General features: G+C 41.2%; 1 protein-coding gene across 2 annotated transcripts in view; it reads right to left on the reverse strand.

Moving 5' to 3' along the window:
- Nucleotides 1–13,887, reverse strand: part of LOC126248963 (leucine-rich repeat-containing protein 40-like) — a 238,926-nt gene that overhangs the window by 189,970 nt on the left and 35,069 nt on the right. The window lies entirely within an intron of this gene.

The raw sequence follows: 13,887 nt of genomic DNA on the forward strand, positions 1-13,887 counted from the left end.
ACTTAGAATAAACACAAATTCAACAAAAACCTGAAGTTACATAACACCAACCTTATGCAAAATTGATTTTTATCCTTACTTCAAATTCACATTTCATTCTCCTGTGTAATATTTCAATCACAATAAGCAGCATAGTTTCTCCCCTTATAAACTAATTACATATGATGAATGTTCTATCTTCAAAATGAGATATCTGCCCCTTCTCCGCAAAAGTTGGCAAAATGTATATTATTTTATTTTATCAGTAACTAATATCACGATATTTCGGTAACATGTGTGTATATTAAGGTAATATGCATCTTATTTCCACAGGTTTAAGAGCAACTGTTATGAGTTTTTGGCAGCAGCAGTGAGCACTCTAGTAACCTCCACTACACTTCAAAAATTAAAGAGGAATAATAGCACATATTAAAATATACCTTCATTTATCCTTCAACTGTCTTAAAATAGGAACATTCAGATTCACACTGTCAACAACTGTCAACTTTCACATTAAAATATATAAAGAAAATTAGGAGGCAGATTAAAATTTCAGAAAGTTTGATTACTTATTTAGAAACTGGTAGTGTATCCTATTAACCAGGTATAAAACAGCTGAAGTACGGCTGTTTCTACATCAACACATTTATGTTAAATTGTGCAGTGTGTGTCATTAATGCTCAGTAAGAATGTGAAAAATATAAAGCTGCAACAATGCTCAGATTCTATGTTAGACTGCACAGCCTCGTAAACTGGCTGTGAGAAATGGCCCTCAGGTCACATGTATGCTTGAGAATACCACCTCTGAACAGTCCTCGTAAAACACAGCAGTGTTCAAACCAACTTCAGAGCTGATAATTGTTTTATACATGTGTAACAACAAAATAACCATCCCATAGTCTCTCTGTAAGTTACACCATTCCTCTGAAGACATATTTACAGATATGACAAGTTGTTTAACAAAATAGTATTTAGTGTAGTTCATCAAAGCTTACCACTAGCTAAATTTCAAACATTCATTTTTTTTCCTTTCACTGGAGAAATGTAATTTGGCAGTGTGCTGTCTTAGTAGTTACAAATTGTCCTAGGATGGCTGGCTGACTTCAAATACACGCTGAATTTCAAGGCTTCAAATACAAGCTGAATTTCAAGGCTCGCAAGTTTTGTAGGGCTAGGAAGTTGAGTTTCTGTATAGTAGTTAGCCAAGAAAATTCCACTACTTTTACTTTCACTGGATTTAACACACAGCCTACATACTGGTAGGCTTGTGACATGATCGTGTGGTCTGTAACTACACTGTTGACTTGAAAATATTTAAAACAGAAAACAATGAAAATTTTAATAACTGAAACAGGTAGTACATTTATCTGTAGGAACATTGTTGTTGTTGTTGTTGTTGTTGTTGTTGTTGTTGTGGTCCTCAGTCCCGAGACTGGTTTGATGCAGCTCTCCATGCTACTCTATCCTGTGCAAGCTTCTTCATCTCCCAGTACCTACTGCAACCTACATCCTTCTGAATCTGCTTAGTGTATTCATCTCTTGGTCTCCCTCCACGATTTTTACCCTCCACGCTGCCCTCCAATGCTAAATTTGTGATCCCTTGGTGCCTCAAAACATGTCCTACCAACCGATCCCTTCTTCTAGTCAAGTTGTGCCACAAACTTCTCTTCTCCCCAATCCTATTCAATACCTCCTCATTAGTTACGTGATCTACCCACCTTATCTTCAGCATTCTTCTGTAGCACCACATTTCGAAAGCTTCTACACTCCTGGAAATTGAAATAAGAACACCGTGAATTCATTGTCCCAGGAAGGGGAAACTTTATTGACACATTCCTGGGGTCAGATACATCACATGATCACACTGACAGAACCACAGGCACATAGACACAGGCAACAGAGCATGCACAATGTCGGCTCTAGTACAGTGTATATCCACCTTTCGCAGCAATGCAGGCTGCTATTCTCCCATGGAGACGATCGTAGAGATGCTGGATGTAGTCCTGTGGAACGGCTTGCCATGCCATTTCCACCTGGCGCCTCAGTTGGACCAGCGTTCGTGCTGGACGTGCAGACCGCGTGAGACGACGCTTCATCCAGTCCCAAACATGCTCAATGGGGGACAGATCCGGAGATCTTGCTGGCCAGGGTAGTTGACTTACACCTTCTAGAGCACGTTGGGTGGCACGGGATACATGCGGACGTGCATTGTCCTGTTGGAACAGCAAGTTCCCTTGCCGGTCTAGGAATGGTAGAACGATGGGTTCGATGACGGTTTGGATGTACCATGCACTATTCAGTGTCCCCTCGACGATCACCAGTGGTGTACGGCCAGTGTAGGAGATCGCTCCCCACACCATGATGCCGGGTGTTGGCCCTGTGTGCCTCGGTCGTATGCAGTCCTGATTGTGGCGCTCACCTGCACGGCGCCAAACACGCATACGACCATCATTGGCACCAAGGCAGAAGCGACTCTCATCGCTGAAGACGACACGTCTCCATTCGTCCCTCCATTCACGCCTGTCGCGACACCACTGGAGGCGGGCTGCACGATGTTGGGGCGTGAGCGGAAGACGGCCTAACGGTGTGCGGGACCGTAGCCCAGCTTCATGGAGACGGTTGCGAATGGTCCTCGCCGATACCCCAGGAGCAACAGTGTCCCTAATTTGCTGGGAAGTGGCGGTGCGGTCCCCTACGGCACTGCGTAGGATCCTACAGTCTTGGCGTGCATCCGTGCGTCGCTGCGGTCCGGTCCCAGGTCGACGGGCACGTGCACCTTCCGCCGACCACTGGCGACAACATCGATGTACTGTGGAGACCTCACGCCTCACATGTTGAGCAATTCGGCGGTACGTCCACCCGGCCTCCCGCATGCCCATTATACGCCCTCGCTCAAAGTCCATCAACCGCACATACGGTTCACGTCCACGCTGTCGCGGCATGCTACCAGTGTTAAAGACTGCGATGGAGCTCCGTATGCCACGGCAAACTGGCTGACACTGACGGCGGCGGTGCGCAAATGCTGCGCAGCTAGCGCCATTCGACGGCCAACACCGCGGTTCCTGATGTGTCTGCTGTGCCGTGCGTGTGATCATTGCTTGTACAGCCCTCTCGCAGTGTCCGGAGCAAGTATGGTGGGATTGACACACCGGTGTCAATGTGTTCTTTTTTCCATTTCCAGGAGTGTATTCTCTTCTTGTCCAAACTGGTTATCGTCCATGTTTCACTTCCATACATGGCTACACTCTATACAAATACTTTCAGAAACGACTTCCTGACACTTAAATCTATACTCGATGTTAACAAATTTCTCTTCTTCAGAAACGATTTCCTTGCCATTGCCAGTCTACATTTTATATCCTCTCTACTTCGACCATCATCAGTTATTTTACTCCCTAAATAGCAAAACTCCTTTACTACTTTAAGTGTCTCATTTCCTAATCTAATCCCGTCAGCATCACCCGATTTAATTTGACTACATTCCATTAACCTCGTTTTGCTTTTGTTGATGTTCATCTTATATCCTCCTTTCAAGACACTGTCCATTCCGTTCAACTGCTCTTCCACGTCCTTTGCTGTCTCCGACAGAATTACAATGTCATCAGCGAACCTCAAAGTTTTTAATTCTTCTCCATGAATTTTAATACCTACTCCAAATTTTTCTTTTGTTTCCTTTACTGCTTGCTCAATATACAGATTGAACAACATCGGGGAGAGGCTACAACCCTGTCTTACTCCCTTCCCAACCACTGCTTCCCTTTCATGTCCCTCGACTCTTATAATTGCCATCTGGTTTCTGTACAAATTGTAAATAGCCTTTCGCTCCCTGTATTTTACCCCTGCCACCTTCAGAATTTGAAAGAGAGTATTCCAGTTAACGTTGTCAAAAGCTTTCTCTAAGTCTACAAATGCTAGAAACGTAGGTTTGCCTTTTCTTAATCTTTCTTCTAAGATAAGTCGTAAGGTTAGTATTGCCTCACGTGTTCCAACATTTCTACGGAATCCAAACTGATCTTCCCCGAGGTCCGATTCTACCAGTTTTTCCATTCGTCTGTAAAGAATTCGCATTAGTATTTTGCAGCTGTGACTTATTAAACTGATAGTTCGGTAATTTTCACATCTGTCAACACCTGCTTTCTTTGGGATTGGAATTATTATATTCTTCTTGAAGTCTGTGGGTATTTCGCCTGTCTCATACATCATTCTCACCAGATGGTAGAGTTTTGTCATGACTGGTTCTCCCAAGGCCATCAGTAGTTCTAATGGAATGTTGTCTACTCCCGGGGCCTTGTTTCGACTCAGGTCTTTCAGTGCTCTGTCAAACTCTTCACGCAGTATCTTATCTCCCATGTCATCTTCATCTACATCCTCTTCCATTTCCATAATATTGTCCTCAATTACATCGCCCTTGTATAAACCCTCTATATACTCCTTCCACCTTTCTGCCTTCCCTTCTTTGCTTAGAACTGGGTTGCCATCTGAGCTCTTGATATTCATACAAGTGGTTCTCTTCTCTCCAAAGGTCTCTTTAATTTTCCTGTAGGCAGTATCTATCTTACCCCTAGTGAGACAAGCCTCTACATCCTTACATTTGTCCTCTAGCCATCCCTGCTTAGCCATTTTGCACTTCCTATCGATCTAATTTTTGAGACGTTTGTATTCCTTTTTGCCTGCTTCATTTACTGCATTTTTATATTTTCTCCTTTCATCAATTAAATTCAATATTTCTTCTGTTACCCAAGGATTTCTATTAGCCCTCGTCTTTTTACCTACTTGATCCTCTGCTGCCTTCACTACTTCATCCCTCAGAGCTACCCATTCTTCTTCTACTGTATTTCTTTCCCCCATTCCTGTCAATTGTTCCCGTATGCTCTCCCTGAAACTCTACAACCTCTGGTTCTTTCAGTTTATCCAGGTCCCATCTCCTTAAATTCCCACCTTTTTGCAGTTTCTTCAGTTGTAGGAACATTATCAGCATCAAATTATGTTTAAAAAAAAAAAAAAAAAAAAAAGTATTCTGACAGCTCGTACTGAGTACATTACAGCAAATAAAATATTTCCACTCATGAATGAAACTAGCAGAACAGTATTAAGCTTATGCTGTCTTCTCTATCTGAAATATTTTTTATTCACATATAAACTTTTTCCTATTTTTAGCTGAGATTCAGATTTTCAGTGTACTAGCCACAGATGTAAACAGAATACAAACACTGATGTGCTGAAACACTGACTGCTGTCCACTGCAAGACTAAACGCCATCTGCTTACATTGTGGGCACATTATAGGGTAAGAAAAGTAAATAAGTGGAGCAGAGATGAATGGGGAACCTTGCTAGTTATGATACAGGGGACAAATCAGGAAATTCATTGACATGAGAAACTTTGACAAAGGGGAGATTCTTATGGCCTGACACATGGGAACCATGTATCTCAGAAACAGCAAAACCGGTCAACTGTTTGTTTTCTACTGTCACAACTGTCGACAGAAAGTGGTTGATGGACAATGAAATCACATGCAGGAAACCAGATGTTAATTAAGATGCAATGCATGTCAATGCTAACTAAGACTGTGGTCTACAGCAGGTTTGATGACAGAGTATAATGCTGGCACAGGCACAAATGTTTTGGTGCACAGTGTTCAGTACACACTGTCGAACATTGGTCTCTGCAGCAGCCAGGTAGACCTGTTCCCACGTTGACTCAATGATATCTTCAAGTATGATTGTGGTGGGCATCATATCAAGATTGACCCATGAATCAATGAAACTGTGTCATCTGATCAAATGATCATGTTTCTTGTTACACCAGGTCAATGATCATGTTAGGATACACTACCATCCAGGCGAACAGTTACTCGAAACGTGCATCACATGCCATAGGCGAAGACCGGAAGGGCCAGTACCGTGCTATGAGGGACTTTCAGGTGCATTTCCATGGAGCTTGCGATAGTAATCAAATACACCTTGATAGCTATTGACTATATGAACATTATTGGGCACCACCAGTATCCCTTCATGCTCGATGCCTTACCAGCTGGTGATGGCATCTTCCATCACGATAACTGTCCACATCACAAGGCCAGAACAGTACCTCAGTGGTTTGAGGAGCACGAAAGTGATCACACAATGATATCTTGGCCACCTAATTCACCTGATCTGAAGCTAATAGAACACACCTCTGGTGGTATCGAGCTCAATCTCTGAGCCGACAAGCCATCACCAATTTTTCCTGATCTGAACTTGAGGGAACACATCTGGTGTGCTATTAAGCACCAGCTATGGGTCGACAAACCAACAGTCAATAATATCAGGGAACTGTGTACCTGTGCATATACATTAGGTGCCACATATGTATAGAAACCTACCACGACTTGTTGAATCCATTCCACGCAAAATCCCTGCTGTGTTGTTAAAAATGCGGACCAACTGCTACGAAACATGTGGTCGTAATGTTTTCTCTCGTCAGTGTACTCTAAGATGGTTATTGTTTGTTTAGATATCAAGCTACATGCTTCGCTAATAAAAAAAATGGTTCAAATGGCTCTGAGCACTATGGGACTCAACTGCTGTGGTCATAAGTCCCCTACAACTTAGAACTACTTAAACCTAACTAACCTAAGGACAGCACACAACACCCAGCCATCACGAGGCAGAGAAAATCCCTGACCCTGCCGGGAATCGAACCCGGGAACCCGGGCGTGGGAAGCGAGAACGCTACCGCACGACCACGAGATGCGGGCACTTCGCTAATAAACTCTGTGATTCACAGTTCCTTTCCCTCTCTCACTGTCATCTTTATTCACGTGCTCCCACTCATATAAATGTAGATTTAATCTGAAATTCCTTTCATAATCTTACAAATGTGTCTAACTCATCATCTCTCCTTTTTCTGTTCTTTGTCTTTTGTGGCTCAATCTTTATTTATCTTTGTTTTCAATTCTGTTTTCACATGCAAAAACTACACACATATGAACTAATTACTAATAGACAAACACAACACCACACTATTACGACATTGCTCAAAATGGTAGTCACCTTTTAAAAATGCATGACCATAATTTTTTTCATTGATTAAAGTTGAACTGTTAGTAACTCCTACAAACATATTTACAAAAAAATTATGCACAACATTTGCATCAAATGACTAGCATAATTCTGATCAATGATGAAAATGCATTGCTTGCGAGGAAACAAAATGGTTATATTTCTGGAAATTGGTTGTGATATGGAGGAGCAGCCTATGGAGGATGTGTAGTTCTTGAGGGTAAAGGTGCATCACCACTGTCATCACCAACAAGACTACCTACAGTGTGTCTAATGTCAGACACTTATTGTTCCCATATTATTTGTAAACAAATTCAGTACATTTTCAAAATAACTTGCAAAAATTTAGGACAAATCGGTAAAAATCGACACAGGACAACTTTACTGCCAATATAGGATAAATAATAATTTATTTTTGAATAATCTGCCATGCCATTGGTGAGAGGTTAGCACTATTGCATACTCAATCTGGATGTAAATATAAGGACAAATTTCACACATTTTGTTTGAAGATGACAATACAGACTCATCAGTACTTAAGCAGCACTTTTTAGTGGTGAGTATTTGCTCTAGAAGTTAATGAAAATAAAGTATTAAATTATAGAGGCTAACAAATACAGTTTTTATCAATGTCACAACTCTTCCTGTTTCTAATTTGAGTCTTCTTTTTCTGTCATTTGTCCAAAAATCATTAATTATTGAAAACCCTCTTTTGACAGATGTATTAGAACCTGGAATTGCCAGTGAAAACTGAAATAAACTTCTAATTTTTTGACACATTCGCTCAATTTGAAAACAAGTAAAAATTTACTGGCTTTTTCACAGAAACTAACGTACGATTTGATATTCCAGTCCAGCAGTTTGTCTTCGCCTCCACAGCAGTACTCATCCAAGAATTTTCCCTCATCCACACTGAAGTTCATGACACTAATTTTACAAAATTATAAACTAAGCTAATGGTTTTATACAGGGTAATCAACTCTACTGGCTAAAGAGACTCCAGAGATGATTCACAAAATGGCTCAAATGGCTCTAAGCACTATGGGACTTAACAAAAATGTTCAAATGTGTGTGAAATCTTATGGGACTTGACTGCTAAGGTCATCAGTACCTAAGCTTACACACTACTTAACCTAAATTATCCTAAGGACACACACACACACACACACACACACACACACACACACACACACACACACAAGGGAGGACTCAAACCTCCGCCAGGACCAGCTGCACAGTCCATGACTGCAGCACCTTAGACCGCTCGGCTAATCCCGCACGGTGGGTCTTAACATCTGAGGTCATCAGTACCCTAGACTTAGAACTAGTTAAACCTAACTAACCTAAGGACATCACACACATCCATGCCTGAGGCAGGATTCGAACCTGCAACCATAGCAGCAGCGCAGTTCTGGGCTGAAGCGCCTTGAACCGCTCAGCCACAGCAGATGATTCACATCATTCATGAATATGTCCTATGCAGGTATAATAGGCAGTTGTGGTGACACCGTTAAACTGATCAAGTGTCACTAGGCCGTCACTTAGAAACTCGTGTAACTATTATTTTACTGTAGATGTCAAAAATCTTTCCGGTTTTCTGGCTTCTAATTTGCTGGCCAATGTATTTATTTTGTCTGCAACTTCAATTACAGTTACACTTTCTTTTTCAATGCATACCATACTGTTGCAGAAAAGTATTAACTGACTTAGAAAGGAACTGAAAGGTGACAAAGGAGATTCTTGCATTCTACTTCAGCTAACTCACAGAATGGTTTTAGTTTGTTTTCAGTCTGTGCAGCATAAATATAGAATTGTTGGTATATTTTCCAATTAAGAGCTGTATACCAACAGGCAAGCCACCTACACCACTATGGACAGCATTGTGCACAATACCAACACAACGTCCTACCCTTATTAAATTATTTTCACTTTTTTCTTGCAACTTAAAATAAAAAAGATTGTTTCTATCTCCCTTTTCTTTCATTGATAATTGGTATTCAAATTGCCAATTATAACTGCTACACCCTTTTTTCTCAAGACCAAACTTTTCCAACCATATGAAGGCAAATGCTCGGAATTTTTGACACGACAGTTCACCAACTCCAACACACTCATTATGATGTCTTTACCTGGCCGGTAAAATGTAATCACTACACAGTCCATGTAGCTGGAAGACTATCATCACGTAATTAAGCTGTGCTTCTTTCAGTTCCTTCAAGTTAGAACACACAAAATTTTTTACGTCACAGTACCAACGAGTTTCCAAGAGAATCAGTATATTATATCGAACTTGTCTTAGAAGTAATAGAGAAGTGTATGACAAAATTGAGAAAGTGGGAGATACTATGAGGAAGAGAAGAGTAAGCTTTTACGCCCATTTGAAAAGAATGAATGATGAAAGGCTGACAAAGAAAATATTCATGTTTTTTGACAAGAACCCCAGAACCCAAATTACCTGGTTCAAAGAAGTCAAAGCAGACTTAGAGGAGATGGGTATAGGAGAAGATGATATAACCAACAGAGACTTAATGAGAGACAAAATTCAACATTTTGAAGGATTTGAAGTGAAGAAGAGAAGAACTGGAGGAACAGTGTGGACAGAAGACCGAAGGGAGCAGCACAGAGAGAGGATGAAGACATATTGGCAGAAGAGAAAAGAGGAGGAGCGCAATAGGAGATATGTACATTGAAAAATAGTTGTTTAACGCGGTCCCTAGACGGCCAAAATCGGAATAAATAAATAAAAAAAAAAAAAATCGAACTTGTCAACCGATACAATTTAGCTTTTGTGTAAATGAAGTGTAATATCAATGCTCCAAAACTTTAGATGAACAAAGAATTGTATCTGGATAGGTGATTAGTTTTGAAAGAAAAAATTAGTCATGCTAAAAAAGATGAAAATCTGGAAAATTTCACTGTCCTCAAAGGTTGTTTGGGGAAATTTTGTTAAAAAATTGGAACTGTCCTGATAAAACTGGGATGAATGGGAACCCCATGTCCTTTTCAAGTTGTTTTCCACAAATGATTGAGCACTATTTGGTCACAACTGGTGGTATTGCCCCCAGTATTCACTGCTCTGGCTACCGGAACTTTGCACAAAGAACCTCATTCTTCATTAAGTTGGTGCTGGGACACTCTTCAGGTACAGATATATATCAATTATACCACTAGACTGTCCGCTAATGCTGCTCCAGTGAGTGCTCATGTCACTGCCAAAATAGGACTGTGCGCTCAACACTTGATAATTTAAGTACTAAAATGGCATTACTGTATTTTAGTAATGAAAGAGAGAGTAAAATTTACAGACAATATGAGAAAATGGAATGGTATTGTCACAGTCAAAGGAAATTGTGTATTTGGGAATTAAAAGTGTCATTTGTCATTTGAGGGGCAACAGAACATGAAATCACAAAAGTACTGATTAGGCAAACAATTTTATCATTTATTATGACCCATGATGATGTCAATCATTGATAATGTCACACAGCAGTCTACCACCGCAAAGATCCGACATGTCCACGTAGCATCACAGGTGCCACCAATTCGGATGAGGCTTGTGCCGTGCCTCTCAGGAGTTGTGAGGTGCCACAACTGTGCAGCGGTTATGAAATATAACCTCAAGGACAAGTGTGGCAGTTCCTCCTTGTGTTCCACCTGGAGTAAAGTGAGAGTTCCATAGAGTCATTGTGCCATTGCTCTGCCAGGCTTACATCAAACTTGTATATTCAGAGTGTTTACTAGTGTCTAATGCACAGTGTTAGTAGTAACTGCACTGAGAACATTCAGAGTGCAAAATTTGCAGACTTGCCATATCAATGTTTATTGTAAAATTATGTCAAAAACTTGAAAGAACGAGTGTATGATTTTTTCTAAGGGCTTTCCTTCATTCTCACAACCCTGTACTGTTTCCTTTATCACTATTCTCTAACTACTTTACTTTACTCCGTGTCCACCCTTTTCTTTCTGTTCTTTCCTATGTTTTATTGTTGCCTTCTGAACTACACATGCCTCGACTTCCGAGCCATCCAGTATCAACTATCACACCTGCGCGGAACACACATCTTCACGGCCGTGCCAATTGTATATGTGGCACATTGTTTCAGACATTCTTCCCTATTATTCAATTATTCCTGTACCTTGAAACTGTTCACACTACCTCACTTCACTCTCAGTTATTTTTGTATGTTTTTTTGTGGCTTTCTGTGTCACTTGAATTTTGTTGCACCCCATGCCTAACCATCCCTTCATCTCTTGTCCCTTATTCAAGCATGTACATAATGACCTCACTTCATCCAATTACACCTGCTGCCCCCTATCTTCACACATATCCACCGACCAACCTGCACCCCACCATTATCGTCTTTTTATACACCCCCGCAATGGCCTATACCCAGTTATATTCCATCAATCCATAGCCCCCACTAACCTAGTCCTGCAAAACTGTATAAATCAGGTCCAAATCTCCTTGCAGTTCCTCCTCTACATCTGTAAAATTAACATGCTTTGCAATTCCAAATTCCTGCATTCTATTTCTCAGATTGAAACCCTTGCCCTTCCGGAACTAGTGCAGCATCAAAACACCCTCCAGCCTGTTCACTTAATGCTCCCACCTTGGACTACCATTATCCACTACCTCCACAGAAAGTTTCCTCACACCTCCCCTCAACACTGCCAAGCCCTGCCCTGCAGACCTACTACATTTACCACACCCTCAGAATCTCAATCCCACCAGCACACAGAACCTAGAACCTACACAAAGAAAAATACAACACAATAATGAACCTGTCCTTCAAAAGTGCGAGTCCCACAGAAGTATATTTCCTTCCCAAAGGCCTTACTTCTCCCCTATTTCCAAATTCAGTCCTGCTGGTCTAGTTAAAAACCTTCTCCCCTTCTCCTGATCCCAGGAGTGGAAACATTTTTCCACCGCCAGTCCTACCAACCAGACTCAATTGCATTCAACATTGGACCCTGCGTGACTCACAAGGAAACATTGTCAGTTGTAAATAAACAGGCTCAATGAAACTTGGCACCTACATAAAGGGGTCAAAACAATGCAATGCATATTTTTTCATTTTTGCGCAATTTCACTTTTAAGGGGTAAAGCACACCCCAGAAGATAATTTGGCACATTAACTTTAGAGGGAATATCTTAGAAACAATTATATATAAAGTGGTTTCATATAGAAGTTGAAATAGTTTGCAATATACCTCACCACTTTTAATTAGTTCCAAAAAATGAAACCTTTTGTTACAACATAAATTAAAGAAGCTTTCATGCCACAGCCATTCATGTGTAATAAGGCTGAAGGCTGATTTCTTAAAAAACAGTTTTGGCGAGTAAGTTATATTTACTGATCAGCCAGAACATTATGACCACCTGCCTAATAGCTTGTACATCCACCTTTTGCACAGATAACAGCAGCGACATGTCACTGCATGGAAGCAATGAGGTCTTGGTAGGTCGCTGGAGGGAGTTGGCATCACATCTACACACACAAGCCCACTAATTCCTGTAAATTCTGGGGGGGGGGGGAGGGGGGGGGGATGATAAGCTCTTCTCATGCCACATTCAATCACATCCCAGATATGTCTGATCAGGTTCACACCTGGTGAGTTGCGGGGCCAGCATGTCAACTGGAACTCACCGCTGTGTTCCTTGAACACTTCAGCACACTCCTGGCTTTGTTGAAACATGCCATTGCCACCAGGAAATATGATAGTCATGAAGGCGTGTATGTTGTCTGCAATCAGTGTACAACATTCCTTGGCCGTCAAGGTGCCTTGCATGAGCGTCACTGGACCCACAGATGCCTACATGAATGTTCCCCAGAACACAATGGAGCCGCTACCAGCTTGTCACTGCCCCGAAGTATAGGTGTCAAGGAGCTGTTCCCCTGGAAGACAACGGATTTGTGTTGTCCCATCACCATGATGAAAAAGGTATCGAGCTTCATCAGACCACGCAGTGCTCTGCCACTGAGCCAATATCCAGTGCTGATGGTCAAGTACCCATTTCAGTCTTAGTTGCTGATGTCATTGTTTTAAAACTGGCACATGCATTGATCATCAGCTGTGGAGGCCCATTGTTAGTAGTGTTTGGTGCACTGTGTCTTCAGACACACCTGTACTCTGCCCAGCTTTGAAGTTTGATGTTACCTTCACAACAGTTCACCGACTGTCCTGTTTTACCAGTCTGTTCGTGCTACAACGCCCAACATCTGTAATGATGGATGGCTGCCCAACCCGCAACATCTGGAAGTGGTTTCACCATGTGTTGAGGACACTCACCACACCACTCCTCGAGCACCCAACAATTTGTGCAGTTTATGAAATGCATCATAATCTGACCTCAGTCAAACTCAGATAGATCATGGGCCTTTCCAATTAAACACATGTACAGCATGCTCACTGATACTACATGCATGGTGCATGTGTCTGAATAGCTGTGATTCCTTGCCAGGTGACACTGCTATTGCCTGGGTGGGTTTATATCGATAGCAGGTCAGTGGTCATAATGGTCTGGCTGATCAGTGTACAATGTGCTGAAGGATTATTTTCAACACACCTAACTGAATTATTTTAAGTTCATCATCATCAGTCTAATTATTTATTTTACTTATTTTTTTCTGAATTGTTATTTGACATTAATATTTCTTTTTTATTTTTAAGTTTGGTTTCACATTGTGTACTTTGTTCACTGAAAATAATAAGTAACTCATTATTATGTCACAAAATCATTACTATAATGATGCTCTGTAAACAAATGCTTAAAACATTACAATTTTTTACACCACATACATAACATGAACAGAATTTCTTCCCATAATACAAACAACAGGCAACACAATATAAAACAAAATTTA

The sequence above is a fragment of the Schistocerca nitens genome, chromosome 3, assembly GCF_023898315.1.
Source record: "Schistocerca nitens isolate TAMUIC-IGC-003100 chromosome 3, iqSchNite1.1, whole genome shotgun sequence".
NCBI lineage: Eukaryota > Metazoa > Arthropoda > Insecta > Orthoptera > Acrididae > Schistocerca > Schistocerca nitens.